The sequence below is a fragment of the Coregonus lavaretus genome, assembly GCF_964263955.1.
Source record: "Coregonus lavaretus genome assembly, contig: HAP1_SCAFFOLD_250, whole genome shotgun sequence".
Taxonomy (NCBI): Eukaryota; Metazoa; Chordata; class Actinopteri; order Salmoniformes; family Salmonidae; genus Coregonus; species Coregonus lavaretus.
The window spans coordinates 24970-42406 of NW_028161097.1; positions in this window are offsets into that span (position 1 = coordinate 24970).

The window sequence follows — 17437 nt, forward strand, 5'->3', positions numbered from 1 at the left end:
AGAACAGACTATGGGAGGCGCACAGTACTACATAGAGCCATGACTACATCAGGTAACTGATGCCAGCAGTAGAATCAGATTAATAAAACAGATAAAAATACACCTTATGGAACAGCGGGGACTGTGAAGAGACACATGCATACACATCTCATATATACTGTCTAATGTATACTACACATCTAATATAGACTGTCTAATGTATACTACACATCTAATATATACTGTCTAATGTATACTACACATCTAATATATACTGTCTAATGTATACTACGCATCTAATATATACTGTCTAATGTATATTACACATCTAATATATACTGTCTAATGTATACTACACATCTAATATAGACTGTCTAATGTATACTACACATCTAATATATACTGTCTAATGTATACTACGCATCTAATATATACTGTCTAATGTATATTACACATCTAATATATACAGTCTAATGTATACTACACATCTAATATATACTGTCTAATGTATATTACACATCTAATATATACTGTCTAATGTATACTACACATCTAATATAGACTGTCTAATGTATACTACACATCTAATATATATAGTCTAATGTATATTACACATCTAATATATACTGTCTAATGTATATTACACATCTAATATATACTGTCTAATGTATACGACGCATCTTATATATAATATACAGTACCAGTCAAAAGTTTGGACATACCTACTCATTCCAGGGTTTTTCTTTATTTTTACTATTTTCTACATTGTAGAATAATAGTGAAGACATCAAAACTATGAAATAACAAATACGAAATCATGTAGTAACCAAAAAATTTTAAACAAATCAAAATATATTTGAGATTTGAGATTCTTCAAATAGCCACCCTTTGCCTTGATGACAGATTTGCACAAACCTGGCATTCTCTCAACCAGCTTCATGAGGTAGTCACCTGGAATGCATTTCAATTAACAGGTGTGCCTTGTTAAAAGTTATTTTGTGGAATTTCTTTCCTTTTTAATGCGTTTGAGCCAATCAGTTGTGTTGTGATCCAAGATGGCATTGCAGTGCGGTCGTGTTTTCTGTAGTGTCCTTATGTAAATAGCCTGTTTTTAGTTTTTTGGTCTTTTTCGTATATATTTCTCAATCTCACTTTCCATCCTTTAACTAAATATACTTTCCTGCAACCTGCCTCACCCAATGTGGAACGGATTCTGTTGTTTCTTCATACATTTTTATCCAGAACCTCTGGCTGAAACTAGCCAGCTAGCCAGCTAACTAGCTACTTGCTATTAGCCACCGTTAGCGGTCTTCACCATTGTCCGTGGCCTGCACTACCTACCAGCCAGCTCTAGCCTGGACAATTGTCGGCCAGTCTGCACAGTCTGCACATCGAGCTATCGAGCCAGAGCATATCGGATTTTCTGCCGGAACCACTGAATCACTGGACCTTAACACCGGATCATCGCTAGCCAGCTAACTAGCTACTTGCTACTAGCCACCGTTAGCGGTCTTCACTATTGTCTGTGGCCGTGGCCTGCACTACCTACCAGCCAGCCAGCTCTAGCCTGTACTATTATTCGGCCAGTCTGCACTGTCTGCACAGCGCGTTATCGACCCTGAACATATCGGTTTTTCTGCCGGAATCACTGAACCTTTAACACCGGATTCATCGCTACTAGCTAGCTGCAACCAAATGGACATTTGTGGTTGGATAATCAGCCCTGAGTTAGCCTTGAGCCAGGCCCATCTCCCGGCTATCTACCTCTCTGTCAACCGGACGGGACCTCCTAGTGTTGACACGGAGGCCCGCCAATCCAACACGACTGGTCTGCCGACGAAATCGTCTGATGTGGTTACAACAGGCTTCCCATTACGACGTCGACCACGAAGATCCATCTGCTAGCCCCGGCCCGCTAGCACACGCTAGCCGTGGCCTCTTGCTCACTAGTGCTATAGCAGCCCCCGAACTACCTCCGAACTATCCTATTGCTGTTCACCGGACCTTATGATAACTCAGCTATACAGCTGATGCCTGCTGGACTGTTCCTTTATACGGTACCGCATCCTGTTTATGTTTAGCCTCAGCCCAAACTGTGTCGTCATTACCAGCTGTTGTCTTAGCTCTCTCGATTAACACCTGTGATTGCTTTATGCCTCTCTCCCATGTCAATATGCCTTGCTTATTGCTGTTTCGGTTATTTCTTATTGTACTATTTCACTGTAGATCCCCCAGCCCAGCTAAACCTGCCTTAGATAGCTCCTTTGTCCCACCCCCCATACACGCGGAGACCGACTCAATCGGTGCCTCCAGTGATGCTATCTCTTTCATCGTTACCCAACACTTAGGTTTACCTCCACTGTACTAATATCCTTCCATATCCTTTTCTGTACATAATGCCATGAATCTATTCTACAACGCCCGGAAACCTGCCCCTTTTTTTCTCTGTACCCAACGCACTAGAAGACCAGTACTTAAAGCCTTTAGCCGTATCCTTATTCTATTCCTCCTCTGTTCCTCTGGTGATGTAGAGGTTAACCCAGGCCCTGCAGCCCCCAGTATCACTCCTACTCCCCAGGCGTTATCATTTGTTGACTTCTGTAATCGTAAAAGCCTTGGTTTCTTGCACGTTAACATCCGAAGCCTCCTCCCTAAGTTTGAGTTATTCACTGCGTTAGCACACTCCGCCAACCCTGATGTTCTAGCAGTGTCTGAATCCTGGCTTAGGAAGGCCACCAAAAATTAAGAAATGTCCATCCCCAACTACAACATTTTCAGTCTCGATAGAACTGCCAAAGGGGGTGGAGTTGCAATCTACTGTAGAGATAGCCTGCAGAGCTCTATCATACTATCCAGGTCTGTGCCCAAACAGTTTGAGCTTCTACTTCTAAAAATCCACCTTTCCAGAAATAAGTCTCTCACTGTTGCCGCTTGCTACAGACCCCCCTCAGCCCTGAGCTGTGCCCTGGACACCATATGTGAACTGATTGCCCCCATCTATCCTCAGAGTTCGTACTGCTTGGTGACCTAAACTGGGATATGCTTAACACCCCGACCAACCTACAATCTAAACTAGATGCCCTCAATCTCACACAAATTATCAACGAACCTACCAGGTACAACCCTAAATCTGTAAACATGGGCACCCTCATAGATATCATCCTGACTAACTTACCCTCTAAATACACCTCTGCTGTCTTCAACCAGGATCTCAGCGATCACTGCCTTATTGCCTGTGTCCGTAATGGGTCCGCGATCAAACGACCACCCCTCATCACTGTCAAACGCTCCCTAAAACACTTTAGCGAGCAGGCTTTTCTAATTGACCTGGCCCGGGTATCCTGGATGGATATTGACCTCATTCTGTCAGTAGAGGATGCCTGGTTGTTCTTTAAAAGTGCTTTCCTCTCAATCTTAAATAAGCATGCCCCATTCAAAAAATTCAGAACTAAGAACAGATATAGCCCCTGGTTCTCCTCAGACTTGACTGCCCTTGACCAACACAAAAACATCCTGTGGCGTACTGCATTAGCATCGAACAGCCCCCGCGATATGCAACTTTTTAGGGAAGTCAGGAACCAATATACACAATCAGTTAGGAAAGCAAAGGCTAGCTTTTTCAAACAGAAATGTGCATCCTGTAGCACTAACTCCAAAAAGTTTTGGGACACTGTAAAGTCCATGGAAAATAAGAGCACCTCCTCCCAACTGCCCACTGCACTGAGGCTAGGAAACACTGTCACCACCGATAAATCTACAATAATCGAGAATTTCAACAAGCATTTTGCTATGGCTGGCCATGCTTTCCACCTGGCTACCACTACCCGGCCACCAGCTCTGCACCCTCTGCTGCAACTTGCCCATGCCCCCCCCCGCTTCTCCTTCCCACAAATTCAGACAGCTGATGTTCTGAAAGAGCTGAAAAATCTGGACCCCTACAAATCAGCTGGGCTAGACAATCTGGACCCTTTCTTTCTAAAATTAGCCACTGAAATTGTCGCAACCCCTATTACTAGCCTGTTCAACCTCTCTTTCGTAACATCTGAGATCCCCAGAGATTGGAAAGCTGCCGCGGTCATCCCCCTCTTCAAAGGGGGTGACACTCTAGATCCAAACTGCTACAGACCTATATCCATCCTGCCCTGCCTTTCGAAAGTATTTGAAAGCCAAGTTAACAAACAGATCACCGACCATTTCGAATCCCACAGTACCTTCTCCGCTATGCAATCCGGTTTCCGAGCTGGTCATGGGTGCACCTCAGCCACGCTCAAAGTCCTAAACGATATTATAAGCGCGATCGATAAAAGACAGTACTGCGCAGCCGTCTTCATCGACCTGGCCAAGGCTTTCGACTCTGTCAACCACCGCATTCTTATTGGCAGACTAAATAGCCTTGGTTTCTCTAATGACTGCCTCGCCTGGTTCACCAACTACTTCTCAGAGAGTTCAATGTGTCAAATCGGAGGGCCTGTTGTCTGGACCTCTGGCCGTCTTTATGGCGGTGCCACAGGGTTCAATTCTCGGGCCGACTCTATTCTCTGTGTATATCAATGATGTCGCTCTTGCTGCTGGTGACGCTCGGATCCACCTATATGCGGACGACACCATTTTGTATACATCTGGCCCTTCATTGGACACTGTGTTAACAAACCTCCAAACGATCTTCAATGCCATACAACACTCCTTCAGTAGCCTCCAACTGCTCTTAAACACTAGTAAAACTAAATGCATGCTCTTCAACCGAACGCTGCTTGCACCCGCCCACCCGACTAGAATCACTACTCTCGGCGGGTCTGACCTAGAGTATGTGGACAACTACAAATACCTAGGTGTCTGGTTAGACTGTAAACTCTCCTTCCAGACTCACATTAAGCATCTCTAATCAAAAGTTAGATCTAGAATCGGCTTCCTATTTCGCAACAAAGCCTCCTTCACTCATGCTGCCAAACATGCCCTTGTAAAACTGACTATCCTACCGATCCTTGACTTCGGCGATGTCATTTACAAAATAGCCTCCAACACTCTACTCAGCAAATTGGATGTAGTCTATCACAGTGCCATCCGTTTTGTCACCAAAGCTTCCATATACTACCCATCACTGTGACCTGTTCGCTCTCGTTGGCTGGCCCTCACTACATATTCGTCGCCAAACCCACTGGCTCCAGGTCATCTATAAATCACTGCTAGGCAAATCCCCGTCTTATCTTAGCTCACTGGTCACCATAGCAACACCCACCCGGAGTCTGCGCTCCAGCAGGTATATCTCACTGGTCATCCCCAAAGCCAACACCTCCTTTGGCCGCCATTCCTTCCAGTTCTCTGCTGCAAATGACTGGAACGAACTGCAAAAATCTCTGAAGCTGGAGACTCTTATCTCCCTCACTAACTTTAAGCATCAGTTGTCAGAGCACCTTACCGATCACTGCACCTGTACACAGCCCATCTGAAATTAGCCCACCCAACTACCTCATCCCTATATTGTTATTTATTTTGCTCATTTGTACCCCAGTATCTCTATTTGCACATCATTTTTTGCACATCTATCATTCCAGTGTTAATACGAAATTGTAACTATTTTGCACTATGGCCTATTTATTGCCTTACCTCCATAACTTACTACATTCGCACACACTGTATATATATTTTCTGTTGTATTTTTGACTTTATGTTTTGCTTACCCCATATGTAACTCTGTGTTGTTGTTTTTATCGCATTGCTTTGCTTTATCTTGGCCAGGACTAGTTGTAAATGAGAACTTGTTCTCAACTGGCTTACCTGGTTAAATAAAGGTGAAATAAAAATAAAAATAAATAGGGTTGGTATACAGAAGATAGCCCTATTTGGTAAAAGACAAAGCCATATTATGGCAAGAACAGCTCAAATAAGCAAAGAGAAACGACAGTCCATAATTACTTCAAGACATGAAGGTCATTCAATACGGAAAATTACAGACTGGCCAATAAAAAGAAAATATTCAAATGTGCAGTCTGAGATATGGCTTTTTCTTTGTCTGTCCATAACTTTTTTCCAATCTTCCTCTGTCCAGTGTCTGTGTTCTTTTGCCCATCTTAATCTTTTATTTTTATTGGCCAGTCTGAGATATGGCTTTTTTTTGCAACTCTGCCTAGAAGGTCAGCATCCCGGAGTCGCCTCTTCACTGTTGACGTTGAGACTGGTGTTTTGCGGGTACTATTTAATGAAGCTGCCAATTGAGGACCTGTGAGGCGCCTGTTTCTCAAACTAGACACACTGATGTATTTGTCCTCTTGCTCAGTTGTGCACCGGGGCCTCCCACTCCTCTTTCTATTCTGGTTAGAGACAGTTTACGCTGTTCTGTGAAGGTAGTAGTACACAGCGTTGTACAAGATCTTCAGTTTCTTGGCAATTTCTCGCATAGAATAGCCTTCATTTCTCAGAACAAGAATAGACTGACGAGTTTCAGAAGAAAGTTATTTGTTTCTGGCCATTTTGAGCCTGTAATCGAACCTACAATTGCTGATGCTCCAGATACTCAACTAGTCTCAAGAAGGCCAGTTGTATTGCTTCTTTAATCAGCACAACTGTTTTCAGCTGTACTAACGTAATTACAAAAGGGTTTTCTAATGATCAATTAGCCTTTTAAAATGACAAACTTGGATTAGCAAACACAACGGGCCATTGGAACACAGGACTGATGGTTTCTGATAATGGGCCTCTGTACGCCTATGTAGATATTCCATAACAAATCAGCTGTTTCCAGCTACAATAGCCATTTACAACATTAACAATGTCTACACTGTATTTCTGATCAATTTGATGTTATTTTAATGGACAAAAAAATTGATTTTCTTTCGAAAACAGGGACTTTTCTAAGTGACCCCAAACTTTTGAATGGTAGTGTATATACACACTACCAGTCAACTTTTTGGACACACCTACTCATTGAAGGGTTTTTCTTTATTTTTGAAATAACACATATGGAATCATGTAGTAACCAAAAAAGTGTTAAACAAATCAAAATATATTTGAGATTCTTCAAAGTAGCCACCCTTTGCCTTGATGACAGCTTTGCACACTCTTGGCATTCTCTCAACCAGCTTCATGAGGTAGTCACCTGGAATGCATTTCAATTAACAGGTGTGCCTTCTTAAAAGTTAATTTGTGAATTTATTTCCTTAATGCGTTTGAGACAATCAGTTGTGTTGTGACAAGTTATGGTGGGAAGGGGGCGGGGTATACAGAAGATAGCCCTATTTGGTAAAAGACCAAGTCCATATTATGGCAAGAACAGCTCAAATAAGCAAAGAGAAACGACAGTCCATCTTTACTTTAAGACATGAAGGTCAGTCAATGCGGAACATTTCAAGAAGTTTCTTCAAGTGCAGTCGCAAAAACCATCAAGCGCTATGATGAAACTGGCTCTCATGAGGACCACCACAGGAATGGAAGACCCAGAGTTACCTCTGCTGCAGAGGATAAGTTCAGTAGAGTTACCAGCCTCAGAAATTGCTACCCAAATAAATGCTTTACAGAGTTCAAGTAACACACATCTCAACATCAACTGTCCAAAGGAGACTGTGTGAATCAGGCAAAGAAACCACTACTAAAGGACACCAATAATAAGAAGAGACTTGCTTGGGCCAAGAAACACGAGCAATGGACATTAGACCGGTGGAAATGTGTCCTTTGGTCTGGAGTCCAAATTGGAGATTTTTGGTTCGAGACGCGGTGTGGGTGAACGGATGAACTCCGCATGTGTAGTTCCCACCCTAAAGCATGGAGGAGGAGGTGTTATGGTGTGGGGGTGCTTTGCTGGTGACACTGTCTGTGATTTATTTAGAATTCAAGGCACACTTAACCAGTATGGCTACCACAGCATTCTGCAGCGATATGCCATCCCATCTGGTTTGGGCTTAGTGGGTCTATCATTTCCTTTTCAACAGGACAATGACCCAACACACCGCCAGGCTGTATAAGGGCTATTTGACCAAGAAGGAGAGTGATGGAGTGCTGCATCAGATGACCTGGTCTCCACAATCCCCCGACCTCAACCAAATTGAGATGGTTTGGGATGAGTCGGACCGCAGAGTGAAGGAAAAGCAGCCAACAAGTGCTCAGCATATGTGGGAACTCCTTCAACACTGTTGGAAAAGCATTCCAGGTGAAGCTGGTTGAGAGAATGCCAAGAGTGCAAAGCTGTCATCAAGGCAAAGGGTGACTATTTGAAGAATCTCTAATATAAAATGTTTTTTGATTTGTTTAACACTTGTTTTGGTTACTACATGATTCCATATGTGTTATTTCACATTATTTATGGTTTTGATGTCTTCACTATTATTCTACAATGTAAAAAATCGTAAAAATAACAAAAAACCCTTGAATGAGTAGGTGTGTCCAAACTCTTGACTGGTAATGTATATAAATTCCCAATCTGCCCATGATAAAATGAAATGTGAGTTGTGTTGTACTACTGAGATGCAGTCAGACCAGCCTTGTGATTCCACTGACGTTAACTACATTACTTTAGTTTGCTGCTTTGAGCAAAACTTGTATGTAATTTAACCTATTCTAGGAGCCTATTGTTTGTGTATGATCTTTATTCATTGTTCACTTGTTGTTTAACAATGCCAGGTACAGACAGGGATGACTGACAGGAGGAGCAATATGAGTCTGTCAGAGATTTGCACAATGGATGGGGACGGTGATCAATCAATCAAATGTATTTATAAAGCCCTTTTTACATCAGCAGATATACAGAAACCCAGCCTAAAACCCCAAACAGAAAGCAATGCAGATGTAGAAGCACAGTGGCTAGGAAAACCTCCCTAGAAAGGCAGGAACCTAGGAAGAAACCTAGAGAGGAACCAGGCTCTGAGGGGTGGCCAGTCCTCTTCTGGCTGTGCCAGGTGGAGATTATAACAGTACATGGCCATTAAGGCCAGATTTTTCTCCAAGATGTTCAAACGTTCATAGATGACCAGCAGGGTCAAATAATAATCACAGTGGTTGTAGAGGTTGCAACAGGTCAATACATCAGGAGTAAATGTCACTTGGCTTTTTATAGCCGGGCATTTAGAGGTCGAAATAGTAGGTGCGGTAGAGAGAGAGAGAGTTGAAAACAGCAGGTCTGGGACAAGGTAGCACGTCCGGTGAACAGGTCAGGGTTCCATAGCCGCAGACAGAAGAGTGGAAACTGGAGCAGCAGCACGACCAGGTGGACTGGGGACAGCCAGGAGTCATCAGGCCAGGTGGACTGGGGACAGCCAGGAGTCATCAGGCCAGGTGGACTGGGGACAGCCAGGAGTCATCAGGCCAGGTGGACTGGGGACAGCCAGGAGTCATCAGGCCAGGTGGACTGGGGACAGCCAGGAGTCATCAGGCCAGGTGGACTGGGGACAGCCAGGAGTCATCAGGCCAGGTGGACTGGGGACAGCCAGGAGTCATCAGGCCAGGTGGACTGGGGACAGCAAGGAGTCATCAGGCCAGGTGGACTGGGGACAGCCAGGAGTCATCAGGCCAGGTGGACTGGGGACAGCCAGGAGTCATCAGGCCAGGTGGACTGGGGACAGCCAGGAGTCATCAGGCCAGGTAGTCTTGAGGCATGGTCCAGATATAACAGACTGACCCTAGCCCCCAGCATATAGAATATTACAGCATAGATACTGGAGGCTGAGGCCGGGGGGGTCGGGGGACACTGTGGCCCCGTCCGACGATACCCCCGGACAGGGCCAACCAGGCAGGATATAACCCCACCCACTTTGCCAAAGCACAGCCCCCACACCACCAGAGGGATATCAACAGACCACCAACCTACTACCCTGAGACAAGGCTGAGTATAGCCCACAAAGATCTCCTCCACTGCACGAGATGACTTATAAAGATGAGGACCAAGAGCAGGAGGGGGAGTGGTGATGTAGTGTCCACAACTAAAGAAAGGAATCTGAAAAGACACGAATCCCAAAAGCATGATGGTGTCAATAATAAAAGAAAGGAATGAGGTGGTTGCTAATTAAGTATGTCATTGTAGCAAAGTATTTATAATCAAAATATCAGATCTCTAAAAAGTTTTCTTTATTTTTGTTCTATTATCTATAAAATAGGCCATAAGTGATTTGGGCCCAACAGGCCTGGGGCATATTCCAACATCCAAGGAGCTTTCCGTTTTGGTTGGGTTATTTTGCCTAAAAACATTTAGGCCTACCTATAGAAAAAATATATAACTCTGCATCCAAGAGCATCCCTGCCAAGCCTGGCAAGAGTGACCAAAAGGCTGCATCGCAGTGCTAACTGTGCCACTAGAGATCCTGGTTCGAATCCAGGCTCTGTCGTAGCCGGCCGCGACCGGGAGACCCATCGGGCGGTGCACAATTGGCCCGGCGTCGTCCAGGGTAGGGGAGGGAATGGCCGGCAGGGATGTAGCTCAGTTGGTAGAGCATGGCGTTTGCAACGCCAGGGTTGTGGGTTCGATTCCCACGGGGGGCCAGTATGAAAGAATAAATAAATAATGTATTCACTCACTAACTGTAAGTCACTCTGGATAAGAGCGTCTGCTAAATGACTCACTAACTGTAAGTCGCTCTGGATAAGAGCGTCTGCTAAATGACTCACTAACTGGAAGTCTCTCTGGATAAGAGCGTCTGCTAAATGACCCACTAACTGGAAGTCTCTCTGGATAAGAGCTTCCTGCTAAATGACGTAAATGTAAAATGTGTTTAGCATCCCCAGTGGCTCTGCAAGTGTGGAGAGGATATTCTCCACCGCTGGCCTGCTCTCCAGGTACCATGGAGAGGATATTCTCCACTGCTGGCCTGCTCTCCAGGTACCATGGAGAGGATATTCTCCACTGCTGGCCTGCTCTCCAGGTACCATGGAGAGGATATTCTCCACTGCTGGCCTGCTCTCCAGGTACCATGGAGAGGATATTCTCCACTGCTGGCCTGCTCTCCAGGTACCATGGAGAGGATATTCTCCACCGCTGGCCTGTTCTCCAGGTACCATGGAGAGGATATTCTCCACTGCTGGCCTGCTCTCCAGGTACCATGGAGAGGATATTCTCCACCGCTGGCCGGCTCTCCAGGTACCATGGAGAGGATATTCTCCGCTGCTGGCCGGCTCTCCAGGTACCATGGAGAGGATATTCTCCACTGCTGGCCTGCTCTCCAGGTACCATGGAGAGGATATTCTCCACTGCTGGCCTGCTCTCCAGGTACCGTGGAGAGGATATTCTCCACTGCTGGCCTGCTCTCCAGGTACCATGGAGAGGATATTCTCCACCGCTGGCCTGCTCTCCAGGTACCATGGAGAGGATATTCTCCACCGCTGGCCGGCTCTCCAGGTACCATGGAGAGGATATTCTCCACCGCTGGCCTGCTCTCCAGGTACCATGGAGAGGATATTCTCCACCGCTGGCCTGCTCTCCAGGTACCATGGAGAGGATATTCTCCACTGCTGGCCTGCTCTCCAGGTACCATGGAGAGGATATTCTCCACTGCTGGCCTGCTCTCCAGGTACCATGGAGAGGATATTCTCCACTGCTGGCCGGCTCTCCAGGTACCATGGAGAGGATATTCTCCACTGCTGGCCTGCTCTCCAGGTACCATGGAGAGGATATTCTCCACTGCTGGCCGGCTCTCCAGGTACCATGGAGAGGATATTCTCCACCGCTGGCCGGCTCTCCAGGTACCATGGAGAGGATATTCTCCACTGCTGGCCTGCTCTCCAGGTACCATGGAGAGGATATTCTCCACTGCTGGCCTGCTCTCCAGGTACCATGGAGAGGATATTCTCCACTGCTGGCCTGCTCTCCAGGTACCATGGAGAGGATATTCTCCACTGCTGGCCTGCTCTCCAGGTACCATGGAGAGGATATTCTCCACCGCTGGCCGGCTCTCCAGGTACCGTGGAGAGGATATTCTCCACTGCTGGCCTGCTCTCCAGGTACCGTGGAGAGGATATTCTCCACTGCTGGCCTGCTCTCCAGGTACCATGGAGAGGATATTCTCCACTGCTGGCCTGCTCTCCAGGTACCATGGAGAGGATATTCTCCACTGCTGGCCTGCTCTCCAGGTACCGTGGAGAGGATATTCTCCACCGCTGGCCGGCTCTCCAGGTACCATGGAGAGGATATTCTCCGCTGCTGGCCTGCTCTCCAGGTACCATGGAGAGGATATTCTCCACTGCTGGCCTGCTCTCCAGGTACCATGGAGAGGATATTCTCCACTGCTGGCCTGCTCTCCAGGTACCATGGAGAGGATATTCTCCGCTGCTGGCCTGCTCTCCAGGTACCATGGAGAGGATATTCTCCACCGCTGGCCTGCTCTCCAGGTACCATGGAGAGGATATTCTCCACTGCTGGCCTGCTCTCCAGGTACCATGGAGAGGATATTCTCCACTGCTGGCCTGCTCTCCAGGTACCATGGAGAGGATATTCTCCACTGCTGGCCTGCTCTCCAGGTACCATGGAGAGGATATTCTCCACTGCTGGCCTGCTCTCCAGGTACCATCACATGAGCCTGAAGCCACAGACTGGCCAAACTCGTGTTTCTAAAAATGAATTCAAAGGCACTTTATACTGAGCCTAATAAGGCATTTTTAGTTTAGTTTGTATTTAATTCTAAATAAGTTACAGCACAATATATAGACTATAATGATTTAATACAACTAAATGTTGTTTAAATGCTGAGCCCTTTCTGTCCCTACCAGTCTAGTGTGTTGCACTCGCTAATGATTCACAATGTATTTATTTGTAGGCTATAGTCTTTAAATTATTTAAACAATATATCCTAAATAATTCATTTTTGTTCCTTCTTAGGCTCCCTGTCTGTCTCCTGACCTATTTAGAGTGTTTATATGCTGTTTAATATGACATGTAGACTATTTAGAGTGTTTATATCCTGTTTAATATGACATGTAGACTATTTAGAGTGTTTATATCCTGTTTAATATGACATGTAGACTATTTAGAGTGTTTATATGCTGTTTAATAAGACATGTAGACTATTTAGAGTGTTTATATGTTGTTTAATAAGACATGTAGACTATTTGAAATGATGAGCGCTTCTTACAGTCACCTTTTCAAGTTTAATCAAATAATTTTCATTGAAATCATTTGGTTTGGTTTCAATACTTCAAAACCAAATGGTAGGTCCAGGTGGTCACAAAAATAGATGGGTGTTGGTTAAATTGTGATTTTAATGAATGGAGCGAATTTGGAGTGGCAGTTTTCTTTTCCTGTGAGCGTGGAGTAGTTTTTAGTGGAGCGGTTGGAGTGGAGTGGTTTTTAGTGGAGTAGTTTTTAGTGGAGTGGTTTTTAGTGGAGCGGTTTTTAGTGGAGTGGTTTTTAGTGGAGTGGTTGGAGGGCCAGAGTGGTTTTTAGTGGAGTGGTTTTTAGTGGAGTGGTTTTTAGTGGAGTGGTTTTTAGTGGAGCGGTTTTTAGTGGAGCGGTTTTTAGTGGAGCGGTTTTTAGTGGAGCGGTTGGAGGGCCAGAGTGTTTTTTAGTGGAGCAGTTTTTAGTGGAGTGGTTTTTAGTGGAGCGGTTGGAGTGGAGCGGTTGGAGTGGAGTGGTTTTTAGTGGAGTGGTTTTTAGTGGAGCGGTTGGAGGGCCAGAGTGGTTTTTAGTGGAGCGGTTGGAGTGGAGTGGTTTTTAGTGGAGCGGTTTTTAGTGGAGCGGCACAAAAAGCTTATGTCTCTCAAATTTTGTGCACAAATGTGTTCACATCCCTGTTAGTGAGCATTTCTTCTTTGCCAAGATAATCCATCCACCTGGCTGGTGTGGCATATCAAGAAGCTGATTAAACAGCATGATCATTACAGAGGTGCACCTTGTGCTGGGGACAAAAGTCCACTAAAATGTGCAGTTTTGTCACACAACACAATGCCACAGATGTCTCAAGTTTTGAGGGAGTGTGCAATTGGCATGCTGACTGCAGGAATGTCCAACAGAGCTGTTGCCAGAGAATTGAATGTTAATTTCTCGACCATGAGCCGCCTCCAACGTCATTTTAGAGAATTTGGCAGAACATCCAACCGGCCTCACAACATCCAGCCGGTAATTGTCAAGCAAATAACTGTCGGTCTCATGGTAATTAAACGATAATTAACATAAACACATTTAGCATCTCCTGGCTTCCACACACAGCCTACAGCCCACAGCCCACAGCCCACAGCCCACAGCTTACAGCCCACAACCCCACAGCCCACAGCCCACAGCCCACAGCCTACAGCTCACAGCCCACAGCTTACAGCCCACAGCATACAGCCCACAACCCACAGCTTACAGCCTACAGCTCACAACCCACAGCATACAGCCTACAACCTACAGCCCACAGCCTACAGCCCACAGCCTACAGCCCACAGCCCACAGCTTACAGCCCACAGCCCACAACCCACAGCCTACAGCCTACAGCCCACAACCCACAGCCCACAGCCCACAGCCTACAGCCCACAGCATACAGCCCACAGCCCACAGCTTACAGCCCACAGCCCACAACCCACAGCCTACAGCCCACAACCCACAGCCCACAGCCCACAGCCTACAGCCCACAGCATACAGCCCACAACCCACAGTTTACAGCTTACAGCCCACAGCATACAGCCCACAACCCACAGCTTACAGCCTACAGCTCACAACCTACAACCTACAGCCCACAGCCCACAGCCTACAGCCTACAGCCCACAGCCTACAGCCCACAGCCCGCAGCCCACAGCCTACAAGCCACTGATGCCAACCTTTGGAACATCTAATAAATCCATGTAATATAGCCTACACCTTCACAATAAATCCATTATTTATTTTAGACAGGTCTAAAGAAACATGATATGAAGAAAATGTAGTCTATTTCAGAAGAACAGAATAACATAATCTGAGATGTCCTTATGTTAGGTCCTGATCTGGCTATGCCAAATGGCTGTGGGCTACACTAGTTCATTTAGCAGACAAGATTTGCTTAGAAATCCATAGCATTATTGTATAGTATGAAGAATACAATTTAATAAAATAGAAAGGATATTTTCTCCAAACGATTTGAGGGAGTGGGCACATGCGGCTATTCTGTGTTGAGCGGTTAACAAATAAATAGGTCCTCCTATATGCTTAATTTAGAGTTATTAATGTAACTTTAGTTGTTCTACAAACGTTGGGCTATATGTTTTGATTTTAATACATTCTAAGGCTGCATGATGCAACTCTAATGGTGATTTTAAAAAAGTTGCCTGAAAGGCCTGAGCTCTGCTTTGTTTTTTGCGCAGGCTGTACACACTTCATAAAGTCTCTCATTCACAATTTGACAAGCACTTGATAATGCCTAGAATTTAGCGGCAGCATCCCCTTTGTGTGGCCGTAATGCACTCTAAAGAAATCCATGCCTTTTGTGGCTAGTGCCAGGTGTGCCCTTCTCCTTGAGTGATGCGCGCTCCATCACGTGATCGGGTCTTTCTCACGCTCCATCACGTGATCGGGTCTTTCTCACGCTCCATCACGTGATCGGGTCTTTCTCGCGCTCCATCACGTGATCGGGTCTTTCTCACGCTCCATCACGTGATCGGGTCTTTCTCACAGGTGAAGACAGACACATCGGGGACGCAACTGTGCGTGTCCTTATCCAATTCCGAGGTGCATATTGAAGATATTGGAAGAACTGTCCACATGTACTTTTCGTCAGCCAACAAGATGAGTAGGCCTAACGAACAGCCAAAGCACTAGCCTATGTCAATCTACTATCCCCCATTGTACAAAAGTCGACCTGTTCTATTCTGTGAGAGATATAAATATTCCAAACATAGTCTGGGACAGTTGTGGGATGCGATAGATCCCAAATTAATACAACCACTAGCAACAGAGCTGAACCTGGCTGCCCAGTGGGTGGGCCTATGCCCTCCCAGGCCCACCTATGGCCACGCCCCTGCCCAGTCATGTGATATCCATAGATTAGGGCCTAATTCATTCATTTCAATTGACTGATTTCCTTCTATGAACTGTAACTCAGTAAAATCTTTGAAATTGTGACATGTTGCGTTTAGATTTTTGTTCAGTATAGAGTGTAGTCAGTGGCTAGCTAAGAGAGAAAGGGGACAGAAGAAGTTAATGGATTGGACACCGGTTTTCTGACCACGCTGGTGAACAGTAGCAGTGTTGGCTAGAGAGAGGACTGTGCAGGAGCTTCCTGCAGGAATTTGTAGTTTTGCTGAGGTCTTCTCTGTTGCTAATTAGAATTAGAATTTTGAAGTGAATGTATTGATAAACTCACCTTGTCCGAGAGAGAATTACATGGCTAACCTTATATGAAGTAGTTCTAAAATCACAGATGCAAAAATGAATGGGGGAAAAATGATTGGAACCACTACTGGGTTTTACCGCTAGGTTTTATGGGTATTATGACAAGTCCACTGTGCTGGACTATAGCGATTCTCACCTGAAAAAGTTGGCAACACTTCAGGGTGCAATCAACAAGCAACTCAGGAGCAAGCAACCCAATATTATGTGCATGTTGCGTCATGTAACTGCAGCCAGACGATGCAATTAGCTGTTCTATGAGTTGTCTGAGGCAATCGGTAAATAACGAGCATTTTCAAGTGCAACTTTACTAATGATGGTTTTGGGAAACAGCTCGGCGATTTAACAATGCTCCTAAGAAGGTTCTAACAATGAATAACTATCAAGATGCTTTTGGGAAACCGGGCCCTGGTTCCTCTCTAGGTTTCTTCCTATGATCCTGCCTTTTCTAGGGAGTTTTTCCTAGCCATGAATCAAGCTCTGCATTTGGATTTCATGGCAAGGTAAAACATGAATCCAGCTAAACTGCTAAAGGTGTTTTTTTCTGCCCAGATAAACTGTTCTGAAACATGTTGTGGTCTACTGGGTTGCAGTAGCATTATTCAGCCACCGGAGGGCACCATCGGCCTGTTTAACAGCGGGAGAAATAGCAGCATCATACTCCCTTTCATGACCTTCTTATGCTTTCCTGTGTAGCGGTTACATTATGTCTCTGTGGCGCAATTGGTTAGCGCGTTAGACTGTTAATCTAAAGGTTGGTGGTTCGAGCCCACCCAGGGACGGTTAGCTTTTTAAAAATGTTGCATGATCTTCTTTATTTTGAGCCTGACTATGCTACAATAGTATTAAAATCCACATTTTGGAAAATAATCGTCACCTGATTGATTTTCACGAAGCCAACCAGAATCAAGACCTAATGCCGAATTCCCAGCACTGCTCTGTGAAGTTTGATGAGCCAACTTCCGGAGCCAAGTGATCATAGAAAGGCTTGAAACCCAAATGTAAAGTATAAATGGTTGCTGCAAAATTCTAAATGCAGCTAGATATAGAGTACATATGTCAGTAGGCAGAATGAGGAAAGGGATTGAAATGGAAGTGCTGCTATATTCCAGATTAGTTGGCGTCTGCCGTCTTGTATAATATAATATTAATAATTATAATGAAATCACATTTTATTTGTCACATACACCAAATACAACTGGTGTAGAC